This window comes from Rhineura floridana, chromosome 3 (assembly GCF_030035675.1).
Source record: "Rhineura floridana isolate rRhiFlo1 chromosome 3, rRhiFlo1.hap2, whole genome shotgun sequence".
Taxonomy (NCBI): domain Eukaryota; kingdom Metazoa; phylum Chordata; class Lepidosauria; order Squamata; family Rhineuridae; genus Rhineura; species Rhineura floridana.
Window position 1 is genome coordinate 37,545,272 of NC_084482.1, and position 16,513 is coordinate 37,561,784.

At 42.1% G+C, this 16,513-nt stretch overlaps 1 long non-coding RNA gene across 1 annotated transcript in view; it reads left to right on the forward strand.

The window, feature by feature from the left end:
- Window positions 1–16,513, forward strand: part of LOC133379656 (uncharacterized) — a 57,642-nt gene that overhangs the window by 15,682 nt on the left and 25,447 nt on the right. The window contains exon 2 of the long non-coding RNA XR_009761233.1: window positions 3,613–3,701. This is a non-coding gene — a long non-coding RNA (uncharacterized LOC133379656). The remainder of the gene's footprint in view (window positions 1–3,612; window positions 3,702–16,513) is intronic.

The following is a 16,513-nucleotide window of genomic DNA, read 5'->3' on the forward strand; positions in this document are numbered from 1 at the left end:
AATTCATACCACTTTTCTTAGACTTTCCTGGATAGATTTTCATTCATGCCTGACATCTTTTTGTTGAGTTGTTTAACTTCACATCCTTTCAATTTCCCTTTCCTTAAATGTCATGAGTTTTAGATTGTGGGCTTTTGCTAATTTTAAAGTGCCTAGCTATAGACACTTTAAAATAATAACTGTAATTGTAGCAGCAGCAGCAACATGTACTATTACTGTTACCAATGGCTACTAACCACTCCACCCAATCCCAGGGGGCACCAGCCACCACAGATTGGCACCCAAATTACGGAACAACTTGCCCCATGAGCTCTGGCTAGTTACTTTGTTGGGCATGTTCAGATCTTGGGTCAAGATGATTCTGTTTTGTTTGTAAAAGAATGCTCTCTGATTTGATATTTTCCCCCCATTAAGGTTTGGTTGCCATTTAGTATTATTTTGCTGCTGCTGGAATCTTAAGGTTTTGTATTATTGTTGTTGTTTATTGCTTTGTTGTTCTCTGTTTTGTGACTTCTTTATAGTTAGTAGCTGCCCTGAAGGTCCCTTTTGGAGTGAAAAGTGTAGAATATAAGTAGGGTGGCCATGTGTCCTACTTTTTTTTTTTTTTTTCAATAATTTTTATTCAGATTTTCATAAAACATACAAGACGAAATCATAAAACATTCAAAGACAAAAAACAAAATCAAAAATAATTAAACAAAAAAAAATAAAATAAAAATAAAAATAAAAATAAAAAATAAAGAGTAAAATATTGACTTCCCATTTGTCAAAGATCAGATCAGTTATAAGTCTATAATATATAACAATCCTGTCTCTTAAGTCATATTATAAAATCACTTTCCTCCAATAGTTATCTTACTTAATCATCAAATCTCATAAACATTACTTTATTCTTTCCACAAAAAGTCAAAGAGAGGTTTCAATTCTTTAAGAAATATATCTATCAAATTTTTTTTTTCCAGATAAACATATCAATTAATCCATCTCATTACTAATTATGATAATCTTATTGTCATAACCATAGTCAAAATAAACATTTCCATTAATCCATCACATCAGAATCTGTTAGGTTCAGTAATTTCAGTAGCCATTGTTCTATTATCCCTATTAGTTCCATTTTCCATCTTCCATCTTCAGTAGTCTTGTTAAGTCCAGTAATTTCAGTATCCAATCTTCCATTATCAGTATTCCATAATAATCTTGCTGTCAAAGCCATAGTCATATAATAAGAGTCTGATGGGAATTACCTCTATCCCAAATATTTTCTTGCCATCCATTCTGAATAGGTTGCTGAAATACTGCTGTAAAATCATATCTCTGTTCTTTTTTTCAAAATACACTGGGTCATCTCTTGAAAGTTTTTCCATTGTCACATGGCTGCAGTTAATTCCATAGATTTTCTCTATATTGGGCTCCATCACATCATTCCAGTCCAGAAGATTATCCATGCCATTGATAACTTTATCTCTAGAATCTTCATTAATTTCTTCAGAGATAACATTGAGTTCCAAACAATAGATTTTATTTCTAAAGTCCATAGACTCCAAATCTTGTTCCTGTTCCACGTTTGTTCCAATCTCCGGGATCTCCTCTCTCACAGGGACCCCTGTTCCAGTCTCCAGGGTCTCCTCTCTCACAGGGACCCCTGTTCCAGTCTCCAGGGTCTCCTCTCTCACAAGGACCCCTATGTCTTTAATCTCCTGTGTCTCCAAACAATAGATTTTGTTTCTAAAGTCCATAGACTCCAAATCTTTTTCCTGTTCCACGTTTGTTCCAATCTCCGGGGTCTCCTCTCTCACAGGGACCCCTTCCAGGGTCACCTCTCTCACAGGGACCCCTATATCTTTAATCTCCTGCTTCATTTTACTCAATTCAATTTTCAGCTCCTTACAACCCTGTCGCAGGTTTTGTTTCGTTATCTCAATCTCATCCATTATTTTCTGAAACATAGTTATTTCCAGATTCTCAGCCACTTTCTTAATTGCCATTTTAAAAGAAAAATATAGGAAAACCACTTCTTATTTCAGCAACAATTGGGTTAATACTCCAAACTTGGTGACATCACAGTATAAACAGAGCAGACAGCCTTATCTCTCCATAGTTAAGTAAACAAAATGCAGTTCCCAGGATCGAAACAATTAATGGCAGTCGTCAAGAAACAGATTCGTCAAAATAAAATAGACCAAAAAGAGAGTAGTCTCAGACAGTATAATATTCTTCAAAATAAAAATCTGGAATAGAAATCCCTCTTCTGTGTATATCTTTAGAATGCAAATCCAGGACAGCTTTTTGCAACAAAAACAGAGATAAGCTATTAATTAGTGCGTAGCAGAGAGAAGTTATGGCTCCCCAGTAAGATGTCAAAAACCGATCAATCTGGCAAATCTCTTTTAAACAGCAACAATTTAAGTCAAGTAAAAGAAAAATATAGAAAGAAGGGTGCTTGCCTGTTAGTGCGTTCTCTCTTAGAAGATAAGATGAACGTTCGCTTTAACAGATAGAGCTTGCTGTTGAAAATCCGTCCCACCTTCGTCGGCTGGACCTCGTCCCATAAATTAATGAGATCTGGTCGTCCCAACAAAAATAGGCTTTGAGGTTAATCTCTTCGTTTCTCCCTACCCGGGAGAAGTTTAATCAGTCAAAAAAAAAGAAAAAACTGACTGATATATCTGAATAAGCTTCTTTTGAGGCAGGAGCCCGTCTCAAAAGCAGGCACAGGCTAAGTCACCCTTCCCGGAAGTCCGCCATGTGTCCTACTTTTCAGATGACAGTCATCGATTTGAAGGGCTATCAGAGGATAATCCTCTATTTTAAGGTGTCCTTTATTATTATTTATAAGGGCTCTCTGGTCCAAGTCCAATTTAAAGATAAATAACCATCATGTGGAAGCTCAGGGGCCTTGGAGTTGCTCATCCACAGAAATACATGGACAGCAGTCTTAACAGGCGCACAGATCACTTGGACACAATCTTCCCCTCTGTGGGGAAATGTATTATACTTGTAATTAAATTACAGAAATGATTACTGAATTTGCATCTACAGATATGAACTATAAATTACTGCCTTCAAGTCGATTCCGACTTATGGCGACCCTATGAATAGAGTTTTCATGAGGCTGAGAGGCAGTGACTGGCCCAAGGTCACCCAGAGAGCTTCATGGCTATGTGGGGATTCAAATCCTGGTCTCCCAGGTCATAGTCCAACACCCTAACCACTTTGCCACTCTGGCTCTACAGATATAAACTAGCCTGTGTAAATTTTATGCAGATGTGTGCCCTCTTTTGTTCTCTTTTGTGGCAATGCAAAAGTGGCCACCCTAGATATAAATACTTTTATATCATAAATATATAATCTGAGACCATTTACATGTACATCATTATCAATCCGTTACACCACTCCATGGACTGAGATGCCAACCTACATGCCACACTTCTTGGAAACTACACTGACTTAAGTGATGGCTTAGGGTGGACCCAGTACTAAGCAACCTACATTACTGCAACATCCCAAATACCTCTTTACCTTACATGTAGCTGAGTCCTGGACATGCATTTCTAGTTTAAATTGTTCTAAGGATGGCAGTTCTGAACATCTTTCCTTTCTTGTTTTTAGGCTGTGAAGAGTTACTGAAGGATGCATTGTCCGTTGAAAGCCTCGAGCCTCAGCACTATGAGACACCATATGTGGATTACTACTACCAGGTAAAAGGATTCCTTGTTTTTCAATCCTCCCTTTGGAATTCTGAGAGGAGTCCGGCAATTTCTTCCACTTTGCACTAAGCCTCCTTCTGCTCATGTTACCCAATTGCAGGTTATGGATAGTGAGTGAATATGGCTGTAATGGGGTCAAGATAAAGGCACTGGGAGAGCCAAGCAATTCCTTTGAAAATCTGAGAGCATTTCAGTGACCATGGGTACTCAGTGTATTCTGGGCTCGGAGACTTATCCTTGTGGACAAGAAGTCCTATGTTCATGCAAATCAAGGCAGGGGAAAAACAAATTTAAGTGACCGAGCTTTCAAATCTAAAAATCCTTTGTTAATTGATTAAAGAAACCAAGTTTGAAATGGAGGGTGCCCTGTAAAGTGTTTGGGTATTTTTAAAAATCATTTGGACTATGAAAGTACTTTTAACATTTTGAATGGAGGTTCTGACTTGGGGGTTCTGTGGTTTGAAGGAGATTCTCTGTTGTCTTAGGTTGCATCAGAAATCACAAAGAGATCATGACTCATTATAAATGTGGGTAGAAACACACTCACTGTTCTGCCAGTTCCAGTGCATCTCTCTTCTGAAAACAGGGGAACAAAATGCGAGTCAAACCCCACCCCCTTTTACTGTAAAACCTGGTGAGAGCAACTTGAGTGTGTTTTTTTTTTAAAAAAAAAATCAGCTTCAAAGAGATTTTGCAACTGATCAGCAGATCAACCTGTTTCCCCTCTAGGTGAGGCTAACAGAAATGCTTTGATCCGGTGACCAGTGTGTTCACAGCCTGTGATGGATATGCACATCCTGACTGAATATTAATCATAAACTAGATCCTAGTTGAGTGAGCTTTCCCCAAAGCCAGAGATTTGTAGATGGAAGGTTCTGCTTCAGCTATTGGTGACACCTTGACAGATGCATAGTGTGTTTCAAGACCACACCAGATGATGTTTATTGGGAGGATACACAAGCTAATATATCCTTCCAGCATTTGTTTGCATGCACTGTCAAGATAAACTGTATGACTGCTTTCCCTCTGTTTTGATGCATTTTGGGGGGGATGTCCAGGTTCTCTAGAGTAGTTTTGAATACAGCAAGTTAAGTAATTGATCAGGAAGAAAGGGATGTGATCTCACAGATGAGGAAGAGAAACTTTCAAAATGCCTCACCTTTCAGTGGCAACAACTATTTGTGGCACTCCCAAACATGATGATTCACATGTTGCTTAATAATGTAGAAAGAGTTGTACTGTTGCAACTGTAAAGACAATTACACCAGTAATTCTAGCCTAAACTGATAGGATTTGTTTTCCTTTCTTTTGGGGAAAGACTTGGAAATTTATAGTGTCTGAACAAGTGACCTCTCCTCACTGGGAATACTAGCAAAGCATTCAGAAGAATAAATTCCTGTAGCTTGCAGAGTTTTGTTTGACATTCACCAGTGCAATTTTTTTGGATTAGAGGATCCGAAGATATAAATGAAACTGCTGTAACAACTGCTAGGGTAATTTAAAGACCTTGCTAGCTAATGGGGCTGTGCTGGGCCACACCAAGCTAAGCGTTAGAAGACACATTACAGCATTTGGGGGGAAGGGATGGAACAATGGCAGAGGAGTGCACCCCAATTCCAACGTGTGTGTGTGTGGGTGGGTGGAATGCCAGCAGTACAGTAAGCAGGGTTTGAAGACTCAAGTGGGGCTCTTTTGTGTGGCCATCTCTTAAATCATTGTGCCTTTCCACAAAGTCAGGTATTCTCCTCCCAGCCCAGTGGTGCGGTCAGGAGGAAAACCACTATGTTTGTTCTTCCGAGACCATGATTGTAGCACTAGGCTTGGGAGCCCAGCACTAGAGAAGAGTGTGGTATGTTCCTACATGTGTGTGTGTATGTGTACAGACAGTGCTGTGTGCCTGCATGTGTGATGGGTGCCTGATGAGTGTAGTACACGTACGACCACTTTGGCCTCGACTACCGCTGGCATGCAGCCCTTGGAGGGTTGGCCAACCTCAAATGTGTCCCTTAGACTGAAAATGGTTAGCCATCCCTGCTTTAAACTAAAGATAAAGCTTTGCTACTGTTAAAAGTCCCTTCTTCTAGTGGCCAAGGTTTTCCTGTTTGCAACTGATCCCTGCACTGATCCCGAACTGTGGAATAGTCTCCTTGAGGAGGTGCGCTTGGCGCCGACATTATTATCTTTCCAGCGCCAAGTTAAAACCTTCCTCTTCTCCGAGGCATTTTAATTTAAGTTAATTTAATTTTATTTTTACATGTGTTGTAATCTGATTTTAGATTTTGTACTTTTTATATGCTCTGTTGTATTGCTGTGTAATTTTATTGTATTTTTTGTTGTTCACCGCCCAGAGAGCTATTGCTAGTCGGGCGGTATATAAGTTTAATAAATAATAATAATAATAATTGTTTTGCATGATCCTATTGTTATGCGCCTCCCCAATCTCTGAGTGGTGAGATTTCAGGGGTCCCTGCGCTCGCCCTGGGTTTGGTTTCCTTGGGAAGAAGGTCAGCTGAGACTGTGGTGTCTTTATGAAATATGGTTTGTTTATTTACACACATTCCAACCTGAACTTAGGATGGAGGGGTTCAAGGCATCAGCAGTCCAATATCCAGCTTTCCCATCTGTGTTATAGGAGGCTGTGATGTCCTTATATGTTAAAACCTGTAAATATGGTAAGTGCAGGTTTATTAAGGGATATATGGTAAGTGAATTGAATGAGAGGGGGGAGAGCATGGGTTGGAAGGCTGGAGAATGCTGGATGATGATTGGCTGAGTGTTTGAATGGCTGAAGGTATAAATGGGAGGATGACAGTTGAGAGGGGGTCGGTTGGTGAGAGTTGTTGAAGAGTCGTTAGTGGAGAGTTATTTGGATGGGTTGATTGGCAGAGTTCTGAGGGAGGGTTGGATTATATTTGGCTGATATTTAGACAGTATATATATGACCAGAAACATAAAGAGTGACACTATATGAAACCATACGCTTGTTAAACATTCCTAAAGTAATCTTGTTATTTCCTGGTGTTATCAAATAAATACTTTTATTGGTTTACCAAAAGCCTGATCCTTGGCTGGGAATACACAGACCAGAAGGGAGGGCAGGGTAATTACCAAGGCTGAAGGGAAACTGTATCATATGGTGGCAGCGGTGAACGGAGATATTGTAACATCAAGTATCCAAAGCAACCCAGGATTGTATGCTTTATAGACAAAGATACAAGGGGGTTGTGGACAGCGAGGGCACCCAGACACAAAGTAACAAGCTATAGAGAGACTGAGGCAAAGTCTCTAGCAGTATTGTTTACAGGGAGTGACTGGTGGTGCTGCCTAGCAGTGGGATCTTGTGAGATCTGTGCTAGAGTGGAGTGAGAAAAAATAAAAATGACGATACTGACTGGTGGTGTCCTGAGGTGGTGCCTAGTGAAAGGCAGTAGCCACAAGCAGGTGGGAACCTGACAGGTGGAGCCAAAGGTGGGAACGTCACAGAGGCATCCTAAAGCCATGGGGCAGAGAGACAGCCTTTCTGCCTGCCTCCAGTTCCCAGCCTTTCTCCAGACACAACTAAAAACACAAGCCTCTCCTGGGCCCCAGGAGGGGGGGGAGGCTCTCCTGAAGAGTTTCAATGACAAAAGGGTCTTCCTGGCCCATTCACTGGTTGCTGGGCACCTGAAAGACCCATTAGCAAACTGGCCACTATTAGCTTAACAAAAGAAACTCATCTGGCCAGCAGAGCCGCACCTCACCCCAAGGTACAGGATTCCAAACCAGAGGCTGCAAGGGGACTCACAGGGATCATCCATTCCAACCCCCAAACTCACAACACTATTGAGAGGCATTTCCACATGCAAGCACTCTCCCACATATATGTCTCTGGATAGATCAGGAACCACTGGTGCCTATAGGTAGACGGGGAAGGAAAAAAGGGTAGATGGGGAATTGCTAGCAGCCATTTCCACTTGGAGAATAACTGTTGACCATTAACTCTCTCTCTCTCTCTCTCTCTCTCTCTCTCTCTCTCTCTCTCATGCACACACGCGTGCGCACATACACACATGGTCCATGGATTCATTCCACAGCCCAGCAGCTTGTGCTATCAAACAGTGAGAATCTGGAAGAAATAAGATCCAGTTTATGCTGGTTGATGGCTTCCACAAAATCATGTTAGGCTTGTCTGCACCTGCACTTGTGCTTATTTGTGTCTGCGGTTATGTGGAAGAAATATTGATGAAGCTAAAAGTATGTGTGCACACTGGCTTATTTAAGTGCTCTCATCAAGGAGGGTAAAAAAACCAACCCTCTCAATCATGGCAGTCTCTGCAGCAGTGTGTACCAGAGTTCTCATGTACATCTGCTTCACATGACACATCCTCCAAGCTATGTTGGGAGTACCCCATGCCCAAGAACAGAGAGACGGAGCAACTGTATGGCAGTCCCAGCCAACCATGTTGTTGTCTGAAGGGGTCCAGCATGTGATGAACTGTGCAGCCACAGTTCTTTGAATAAGTTGCAACATTCTAATGCGGCAGCATGTCACGGTTTTGGCCCCTTCAGAAAACCACTGAATTGCCAGTGTCATTTTGTGAAGACACTGGGCTTCTGGAGTAGCATTGCTGTCAGGATTCACCTAGTAACGGGATCTGCCCCAGGGCTCAGAATTGGAAAAAAAGTTAAGGTACCAAATATTTATGTAGGGATTTACCTGATGAAAACTATCCCTCAGACTGAGGTGGCTTGCAGCAATTTGATCTTACTTCTTCCTAAAAGGATCCTAAACACAAGGTGCAATGTGTCATATCTGGGATACGGAGCTAGCCAGAAACCCCTACCTCTCCTTTTAAAAGCAATTATTATTTGGATTACTGTTACCCTGTCCTGATGCCTTGCATGCATTCTCATTCTTTGATAGTGATAAAGGACTCATACAGTGCCTGCTAAAGTTAATAAAAATTATTTGAGGCATCATCTGGGCTTTTGATTGCGCTCCATCTATGCACATAGACAGTGGAGCAATGTACCTTTCCCAAGAATTCTGCTTCTGCCAGGGCCCCATTTTCTTGGTTTCCTTGTGCTCATCCTCAATGAAACAGAAATCAATAATTCCCAGACTGTGTGCCATGCACTTGTTCCTTTCCATTTGCTGACAGCTGTTGACGAAGAGTCTGATCCTTTGCTCTTTTTACACTGAGGCACATCACATAGCATCAAGCTTTTGGCGCTGGCACATAGGCTTGTTCACTGGTGCAGCCGTGCCATGCAGTTGTCTTTCCAAGGTGGAACGAGCACTGCAATGGGGATGCCATCTGGTTTCTGGGCCAGGCTACCCAGCCGTTTCTAAGCAGTGGGAACCAAAGCTTGCCATCTCCTCCCTGCCACAGAGGTCCCTCAGCTGTCATGCTGTCATGAGGCATGGGGTATGCAGAAATGCAAGACAAACTGATTCCTTCATGGAGGCTGCTTTAGGCACTGCATTTCTGGTTGCTGTGCAGTTCTTAAAGGCACAGAAGCCTGTCCATTAAGGCTAGGAAGACTAGTACAGATGGAATCAGCAACCTGAAGAGGAACCACGTCATGGTTGCTTACTGTCCACTTGGCTTGTTCCCTAGCCTGAAAGTAGCTAGGGAGCACATCAGGCAGCCCACAACCAAAAGTGTTTGGGGAACCGTTAGTAACAGGGGTGTATTCATCTAAGGTGGTGGTGGTCATAGTCCCTTTACTTTTAGGGGAGCAGGGTCCCAGGTCCCTATGTACGAGCCAAACAGCGTGAAAGGAGAGTGTTTTAGTGACTGAGAAGAGTACTTGTCCTTTCGTGCTGATTGGAGCTAATCAGAGTGAAAGGAGATGGGTCAGCCGCTGGGAAGACTCTTCTCAGTAACTAACACACAGCCTCCCCTTTCATGCTGATTGGCTCCTAGGGATCCACTGTAGTGGAATGTGGAAAAGACACAGAGAGCAAGGGAGATGAGGGGAAATGGAAAAGTGGGCATGGCTGTGGTGTGATGTGACTATCATGAAGAGACCCTGTGCTTCTGAATTTGCCACTACACAACTGAGTTAGTAATAGGGACAGAATCGGAGTGTTTGAGGAACAACCGTAGCTGACTGCTGCCAGTCAGTGCAGACAATATCGAGCCAGATAGACCAATGGTCTGACTCTATATATGTCAGCTTCCGATGTAATCTGCTGCTTGTTCCTCCTTGATTCTTCCCAGTTAGCCAGGGAAGACAACTGAACCTGGGAGCTAGCTACACAGCGCCCTCTAAAGGCTGAAGCTTCAGACAAGCCGATTTATCCCTTCTTACATTCAGTTATCATTATCATTATCATTATTATATTTCAAATGTTTCTATCCCACCCTTCCACCCTACAGTAGGGTACTCAGGGTGGCTCACAACAAAATTACACACAGTAAAAAACACAAAAACATTAAAATAGATTAAAATATTTAAAAAGAAATCTAAATGTAAATGTACTGCCTTCAAGTCAATTCCGCCTTATGGCGACCCTATGAATAGGGTTTCCATGAGGCTGAGAGACAGTGACTGGCCCAAGGTCACCTAGTGAGCTTCATGGCTGCGTGGGGATTCGAACCCTGGTCTCCCAGGTCATAGTCCAGCACCTTAACCACTACAGGGAGTGATATTAACAGGGCACTAAATAGGTAAAACTAAAAAAGGGGGGGGGAATAAAATCAGTTTCAGGCTATACCTCCTTTCTTCATTGCACTCTTAGCATAGTAAATAATAATTTTTTCTTCACTTTTTAAGGACTGCAATAAGAAAACATATATGAAGTAATACGGATTCACCTAAACACCAATGTTTAATACAGCACCATCAACCTCCATTGCTCTGTACAGAGTAACAAAGCAAATAATTGACATTCTAAATTTCACTGGTAAAATTTATGAGGGAGCAGAAGGAGGAGAGGGAAGGAATGGATGAGCAAACCAGTTACTTAGGAGTTTTGTTTCAGTTTTTGATAGGAAAGGCAAACTGGCAGAACAATCCAAACCCCCACTGTGCCCTGCCAGCCTCCATCAGCCTCCTGCTGTGAAGAGGGTTAGTTGAGCTTGAGGGTCATGCGCAAGAGTTGGCCACACGCTTCTGTGACTTGCTCCATTTTAGATCAGCCAGGAAAGTGGCACGTCAGGGCTGCCTTAACGTTCTCTGAGATGGATACACATGCCATTGTGTGGATGGAGAATGCGCACACTAGTGTCCACGCTGTTGCTTCATCCAGGCAGCTGCAAATTGATGCACCTCTCAGAGGTAAACTAGATATTGATGTACTCAGCATGGTTTTATGTGTTCATTTTTTTAAGAAAAAAGTAAGTATTCACCTCCATGCCAGAAAGAATGCTGACAACTGAGTGTAACTTTAATGACAGCAAATTAATTCTCCATGTACAGAGGCAGTACACTTTGGAATGCCAGATTCTAAGGATAAACAAAAAAGGGGGGAGAAGGTGTCCCCATAATGGCCTGCTTGGAAAGCATCTGATTGGCTACAGTTGGAAGCTGAATATGAATGGAGAAGAACTTGATCCAACATGGCAGCTACTATGGGCAAAATGTGATGCAGTGCCAGTTAGTTTATGCATGCAACAGAATGAGGTGCTAGACTCCTGTGGGGCTAGAAGAGACTGTATCATTTCAGGCTATAGAAGCAAAGTCATATTTTTAAAAGTTCCCTTATGTAAAAAAAGAAGAAAATCTCCCCCCAAAAAACACACCCAAAAAACTGCCACAACAGCAGCAAAAACCAGTAGAAAACCAGTCAGCATGAAACAGACTTGGCTAGAATATTTATCCCTGATGAACTAGTTGTGTTAATAATTGTAGGGAGATATCTGGTTGCTTGTTTACATGAGTAAGCATTCACAAATGGTATCCCTGCCTGCAGCCTTAATTCTACCATCTCATTCTTCTGCATATCCAGAGAAGGACTGATTCTTGAGTTCTTATCAAAACCCTCTCCACCCCTTTTCGGTCCAGTCTGTGCTGGAAGGGCCGTGACTCAGTATTAGAACACAAGATTTGCATGCGAAAGCTCCTAGATTTAATCCCTGGCATCTCCAGGTAGTGCTGGAAAAAGACTCCTGCCTGAAACCCTGGAGATTCTCTGTCTGTCCGTGAGGTTGAAAGACAGGTACAGGAACACTGTCTTGAAAGTTATTTCCAGGTAAAGGAAGTCAGAGTTTATTCAGGTGATTATCTGGGCATATCATAGCTTTTTGAAAACCCTGTGTGTGTCAGCTAGGGACGGGGGAGAATTTCAATTTGGTTCACGTTTTAAGCCAATTTGATCAAATTCACATTTTCCAAAACAGTATGAGAAGCGAAACGCAGCCATCCTTCAAAATGTCCACTTATCTGAATTTTCCGATGCAGTTCGCCAACCAAACAATGTTTACAAAAATGCATATGTTAGGGGAAAATGTGCAGAAAAATAAATATATATGTGAACATAACATACAAAAATGCTTTACATGATGATAATTTGTTTGCAAAAATGTGTAAATTAGTCTAAACTGCCTACAAAAGTGTTTATTCGGCACTATAAAATGCTGGAGAATCTTCATGAGGATTTTTTTATTTAAAAAATTGTAAATTGCTACAGAAATGTGGAGAACTGAATTTAAGATTGGAAAAATGAGAACATGAGAAATCAACATGTCTTTCCATCCCTAGTGTCAGCCTTCAGCTCCTGGCATGCAAGTCTTGTGCATCTCCAAATGCAGGATTCACCTTTTGACACACTGCTGTGCAAAAAAGTCAGTTTTTTTATAGTGGCATGCCAAAAGCTTAATTCTGTACATGGCATAAAGCACATGACCAGCTCAACGTACACAGGCACTGTTCCCATGCCTTGGCTAACACGTGTTCAGTCAGAGTTCTTGCAAATATCTGACTCTTGCTAAGTTTACAGATGTGATGTTGAAAACTGGCCACAAGGTGTCAGTATCAGGCAAAGAAAGGAAACTATGTGCTATGTTAATTCCCTTCGGCTTCCTGCATTCACGTTAATGAGCAGCTGCTACTGCTATTATGTCTTGGGACGCCAATCTCTCCTCCCTCAAAAGAACACAAGGGAGGAAGAGATGTTATTTTAAGCATCCAAAGGGACTTGGCTATGTCAACAACAACGAGAGTGCCTTGTAATGTGATCTAGCGCAGTGTTGGTGCTAATTTAATGTTAAATAGCAGGATGGTTCCTTATACAACACATCTCTTAGGTTTCCAGTCAGGTGTTATATAGGCAGGCATATTATGCACACAGCGTCTATATTCCTCCAACTGTTTGGTGTCTGTCTATCAATTTCATTTGTGTTTGTGCTTTCTACAACTTTTAAAAGTTCCTCTCCTCAAATTCTGGGCAATGCAGCCCATGGGAAGGAGCAAGGCAGGATGTCGTGCCAAAAAGAGTGAAAGCAAATAATTAGTAGTCATTGTGTATTTTATCATTCAGTGCAATGGGGATAGTTCATTATGTATTTGATAGGACGTGTTTGGTAGCTGAGTGGGCATGAGGCGTGGGACCATTAGTGCTGCAGAGAGCGACAGGGACAGCAGTCTGTTATTTTTGTATGCTTGGCAGTTTGTATGAAGGATATGAATGTGTAGTGAGTGTGTATGGGTTGTAATATTGTTGAATGTGAGTGGTTTGGGTATTAGTTAGTAGAGATTTATGAGGTGGCGAATGATTGTAGTCACGTGAATGGATGGAGAGAGAGAGAGATTGTGTGAGTGGTTGTGTGAATTGTGTGCTTTTTATTGGTTGGGAGTTTATATCGTGCTGCCCAGTGACTTCATCAGATTATATGGTATTATGCATACTGCATATTTTTGTATTTGCATCTTACTTAATGCAAATTATCTGAAATTGTGTATATTTATGTAGTTGGATTTTCCATATTATAAACTGCTTCACGATCTGTAAATAGTAAGTGGTTTATAAAAGGACTAAATAAAACACAATAAGTAATAATAAATAATACAAGGGTTATCTTTCGTCTTTGCTCATCTCAGTCTTCTGCAGACATTAACCCCTCCAAGGATCTTTCTTACTGATTTCAGTGAGAAATGGCTATTTGTGCGTGCATGTCAAATTCTACACACTGCCGTGAGTACAAATTGTGCAAGGGCAGCTTTGGAATTCAAATAAATATTAAAACTGTTCCCTTTTGGCATGGCTGGTTATGTGATTATATGACCAAAGAAAAAAACAGCTCCTGCCATCCATGGACAAAACCTCACAGCAGTTTTTGCAACCTGTGCTATGAATGGAATGCTTGGAGGATGGTTCTGGTCCATTTGTCACACCCAGTTCACATGCAGCTGAGAGCAGAACAAAGGCAAAGGAGGAACAAGCTGAGACTGAATCTCAACAAGACAAGCCCTGTGGGTGGGTAGATCCTAGATCTAGGGATTAGATAGAAGTCTTGTTCTAGTGGGGGATTGTGCTGCCCTTGAAAGAGCAAGTCCATAGCCTCGAGGGACTCCTAGCTTCATAATTGTCACTAGAGGTGCAAGTAGCAACAGTGGCTAGGAGTGCCTGTTACCAACTCCATTAACCTCCCAGATAGACTACTGTGATGTACTCTATATGGGGCTGCCCTTGAAAACAGTCCACAAGTTTCAGCTTGTTCGAAATGTTTCTGCTCAGTTACTGAGTGGATCAGCTTCTTGAGCTCATATAACACCAATCCTGAAGGTGTTGCACTGGCTGCCAGTATGCTAATAGGCTATATTCAAGGTGTTTGAGCTGGCTTTTAAAGCCCTAAACAACTTGGGACCTAATACTTAAAGGAGCACCTCCTCCTATACTAGGGATCACCAACATGACCCCTGGAGGTGCCAATGTACACACCAGAACTTCCTATAACACCTGCAAAAGCAAATATCACCTCAAAACTCCACAATACATGAAATATTGTTTGCTCTTCCTGATCAGTTCCTGTTTGCACTGGCTTAGCCTCTACTACATTAAACAAGGCCCATTAAACATACATTGGATACCAGGATCTGACACCCACCCTCCCATCTGTTCTGAACAGAGAAGAAGTGGAAAGAGCAAGCGCAGTGGCGGTTGATGTAAGTGCCTTTCCCCCCATTGCTAGGGCCGCTGATGCACCATTTGTGGCCCTTTCTCTTTTGCTGCTCTTTCAGATGTGGCAGCCATTATGCCATGCTTTCATGCGCCATTTTATGTTCGCCACACACCCATGGCAGATATTTTGTGACTGGCACCCACAATACTTTCCCAACATTCCGAACTTGCCCACAGGCCCCAAACAGTTGCTAATCCCTATCCTATACTGACTTGGTCATGAGTTAAGATTTTTAGGGGAGCCCCTTTTAGCTGCTCCACAGCTACATGAGATGTGTTATGGGGTAACCTGTAACTGTCTCTGCAGTGATGCCCTGAATGTGGAATACACATTCCTCTGAGATCTGGTTGACAATGACTCTGTTGAGTTTTCATCACCAGTTGAAAATACATATGTTTGGTCAAGCATTTGTTGGGTAGATTCTGTTTCTTTGATTATTGTTACTTTGGTTCTTTTGTTTTCATCTGCCCAGATATTGATATTGGTGTAACTGTATTAAGCTTTTCATCTGGTTCTTATTGTACCCTACCCTGGACCTGCTTGTTGTAGAAGGGAACGTTCCGAATTCTAAACCTGGATCTCCTGCGTATATGTCTGACACATCTATACACATACTCAGGTTAGCACTTCTGTTACTAGGGCACCAAAGAGCTTTCCCCCAGATGACAGAACTAGTGTGGATAAGGGGAAATACACATTTCCTCTCCATTAAAACAGAAGATTCTGTTGCTAGGGTAAATGCCCACCCACCAAAAGTATTGCAACTACTGCAATTGAAGATGCCATGTCAATTGGAGTTGGTTGCATGAACATCTAGAGCCAGTGTGGTGTAGTGGTTAAAGTGTTGGACTATGACCTGGGAGACCAGAGTTCAAATCCCCACATAGCCATGAAGCTCTCTGGGTGACCTTGGGCCAGTCACTGCCTCTCAGCCTCATGAAAACCTTATTCAGAGGGTCGCCATAAGTCGGAATCGACTTGAAGACAGTACATTTACATTTTGCATTAACGTCTTGGGCACCTCTTGGTTAAATGCCTGTGGTAGCACAGATGACGGGCAATACACTGCTCTCACCTCCCCTGCAATCTATTGAAAAGGATGAATACTCTTGCTGTATCACTACAGCAAAAGCACTGATTGCCGTATCTTCAAATGTGGGTGGAAATCATAAAGGCTAAACCCCTTTCCAAGACTATTGCCCCTTTCTGCAGCAGTCCCTACCATTCTTTTGTATGAAAAGGCCACTGCTGTGCAACCTTTTAAGTTTTTGTTTCCCATTCCTTCTCTCCATTGCTAGCACACACCTGTAACACTGAAAAAATGTATTGGCTAGCGAACAGTGAATCCCATCAGGTATGCCCACCCTTTGTGCAGTGCATCATATGATCCAATCTAGCTATGCAATGGCAAGGTAGGGGCGGGGTAAGGGGGAAATGTGCATCTACCAGCACCGCACCAAGCTCTCCACCCCCTCGCCCTTCCCCCTCACAGTTACTGGCAGCAACCTCTGCTATTGCCTACCAGTTGATTCCACAACAGGAGTTGAATACTACTTGGTGGGGTGGGTGTTATACTTTCCATTGTTTGGGCCCCCACTAGCCATCATCAAGACCTACAAGGTCAAAAGCCTTCACAACTCCCCCCTTATTTATTTTATTTTATTTTATTGATATCTTGTCATTCCTCCCAAAAGA